The following is a 3,252-nucleotide window of genomic DNA, read 5'->3' on the forward strand; positions in this document are numbered from 1 at the left end:
TTTGCCCTTGGTGAATCTGTGCTGGCTTTTCCCAATCACGTGTTTCATTTGACTTGTGATAGCCCCCAGGAGGATTCGTTCCATAACTTTCCCAAGGACTGAAGTAAGACTGATGGGCTTATAATTTCCTGGATCCTCCTTTAAGCCCTTCTTGTAGATGGGGGTGACATTAACCTTCTTCCAATCTTCTGGGACAACCCCCAGTCTCCACGACTTCTCAAAGATTATGGAGAGCGGCCTGCGCAATGACATCAGCCAGCTCTCTCAACACCCTCAGGTGGATAATGTCAGGGCCCATCGATTGTAGGGGTCAGGCTCCTGTAATAGTTCACATAACCAACTCCTCCTTCACTGACGGTGGGTCTGTGTTTGCATCAACCTGGATTTTTGTTCCCAAGGCCTGAGACCCAACAGTGCTGGTAAAGACAGAGGTGAAGAAAGTGTTGAGAACCTCTGCCTTTTCAGCGTTGTTGGTGACTAATTCACCTCTCCTGTTTAACAGAGGGCCAATATTTTCCTTCTGTTTCTGCTTGTTGTTTACATACCTGAAGAACCCTTTCTTGTAGCTTTTGACATCTCTGGCCAATTTCAATTCGAGCTGAGCTTTTGCTTTTCTAACTGCATCTCTGCACACCCTGGCAATACCCTTGTAGTTCTGAAGGGGTATTCATCCACGTTTCCATCTCTGGTACACTTCTCTCTTGGTTTTGAGCAGACTCAGAAGCTCCCAGTTAAGCCAAGGGGCTCTCTTGCTCCACCTACTTCCCTCACCTTTAAAGGGGATGAACTGGCTTTGTGCTTCCAGGAGAGCGTTCTTGAAAAACTCCCAGCACTCGCTAGCTCCTTTATCCTCCATGGAGCTTTGTTATTAATTCCTTAGACTATTTTCATAGAAATGTGATTTAAGCAAGCAAAACAAATCCCAATTCATCCAGATACAATGGAAAAGCAAAGAAACTGAAGATAGCATCAGAAAAAAAAAAAAACAACACAGAAAGATAGATGCCTTTGCCACACTGCAGGCTAACAGCAAACAGACACATGCAGCAAGAGCATGATAGAATAAAGATGCTTATCTTGAGCAACCCAGAGTCTGGCCAACATGAGTCAGTAAGAGCAAGGCACCTACCAGCCTGTTTGGAAGACCAAGGAGACTTCTGAATGGGTCTGGTAGCTGAGCTCCCTGCTAAGCCTGTGCACAAATCCTGTTGCCTACAGGCTGACATTTGGGTGGGCAACACAGGCTGCTTTCCCTGCTCAGAGACTGCTGCTGTGCTGCTGAAGAGAGACCAATGCTCCCTGTAGCTACGGAGGGCCACAGAGAAACCCTCTGAAGCACTGCGTCAAAGGCTGTCAAAAGAAGTAAGACTTTTCTTCCTTTATTCTTGGTGCCCGCAGAACCAGCATTAACCTCCACCATGCTCTTTGGCTTTATGGGCTCTTCCCAAGAAAGAAAGTAACAGCACATTAAGCTGGCACAGTACGTATGAAGCAATAGCAAGACCCCTTGCAGTAAAATCTGTGTGACGCAGAAGGAATTACCTCCACGATTCCATTCCCGTGAATCCTGCAGCATCATGCTGTCAGACAGCGGAGCACCGCACAGGGGGTGTTGTGCTACTGATGCCACACCGTGATTTCCATTAGTGTTAATGGGAACTACTGACAGCAGCGGCAGCCAAGAAGCCAAAAAGCCTCCAATCTCGATGATCGCCTTTGATAAGTACAGAACCGCATTGTCAGTTCCAGCAGCTGTACGCGCAAATGATCGTGGCTGTGAGCATGAGAAAACAGCCAGGACTCAAGTTCAACAGGCTCCAAAGAAGGGCTGGATCCCAGCTGGGATGGGGAGTTGGAGCCGGAGCAGTGCAAACGGCCACCGAGATGTCAGCAATGGCACAAGTCTACTGCTGGCACAAGTCCACCACCCACGTGGCAGCTGGTTACAGTCCTTGGGAACAAGCTGGAAGGAACCAGGTGGCCACCGCAACATTTCTCGCAGCTACTGCAGGAACAACTATGGCCAACAACTGCCAAGGTCCTTGGGATGGGGCACGGAGGCTGCATTTCTATCCCCAGTGGAAACAAGGTGATTCACAAGAAAAGTATAGGTATGGAAAAACAAGGGCTTAGAATCAGAAGATAATACAACAAGAAACATAAGATGGTCCATGAGAAAGCTACAGGTATGGAAGAACAGGGGCTTAAAATCAGAAGGTCTTGCTTTGGGGTTTTTTTGGCTATATCTAGCCTTACTTGCACAACTCTGTAACAAGCAACCAGGAAGAAGTATTATTGCTTCTGCAATATTACTGCATATTAACATCTTCTTGGGAGCAGCCTGTAAAGTCCTTGTTGGGCAACCTACTCACTCAGGTTTCTGCTTCTTACAGCACCCCTGTGGTTTTCAGACCCCTTGAAGTTCAGGCTCTCCAAAACAGATTTTGACTGAAAAAGTTAATAACCCTTGCTGAAACACAGTACCACGTCAAGAGCCTGGGGTTCAGCTGCGCCTACCTCTGTTTCAGAGTGATACTTCAGTGTTATTTTTGCCTTGTAAATTCATTATACCAAGGGAAAGACAGTTGGTCTTATTTTCATTGGTTTTTAGCGACAGCAATTATACAATCATCGCACCTTTACAGAAACAAATCCCACTTTAAACATACTAATTTACATCCCCCATTATGATCCAGCAGTTCAGACAGAAGGAAAAGTCCATCATTACAACCATCACTTCAAGTCACTGAAGCTTTTGGATATGCAAAAACCTAGAGAAAATTCATCCCCAAGATATAAATATGGATTTTTATCCTTTAGAGAAGGAGCCAGATACAAAACCACAGTCCTTTGAGAGTGGATAAACTAGACGTCAAGGTTATTTTCTTCAAAACAGTTTAATAAGCAGGTGCTGAGCCTGTGGTGGCCGTTTATCGAGCGTGCCACACGAGGTGAGCGAGTCGCTGGCACATCCTTGGCCCTTGAAATTTGGAGCAAAACCATCCGGTCTCACAGCAGATCCCCTGCCAGTTTGAACTGTCTCCCCGTCACCTCCACCACTCGTTTCTCATCAGCTCTCTGCAGACAGCAACAGACCATTTCATCCTGTTACTTACGCCACAGAAATTTAGACTCGAGGAAAAATAGGCATAACAACATTACATCATTTAAGCAACCAACTTAGCTGACTACATGAAATTCTGCCTGAACTGCTGGCAAGAGCAACAGACCTTTAATTAAACTAGCCCTGAG

Source organism: Pygoscelis adeliae, unplaced genomic scaffold (genome assembly GCF_000699105.1).
Source record: "Pygoscelis adeliae isolate BGI_AS28 unplaced genomic scaffold, ASM69910v1 Scaffold148, whole genome shotgun sequence".
NCBI lineage: Eukaryota > Metazoa > Chordata > Aves > Sphenisciformes > Spheniscidae > Pygoscelis > Pygoscelis adeliae.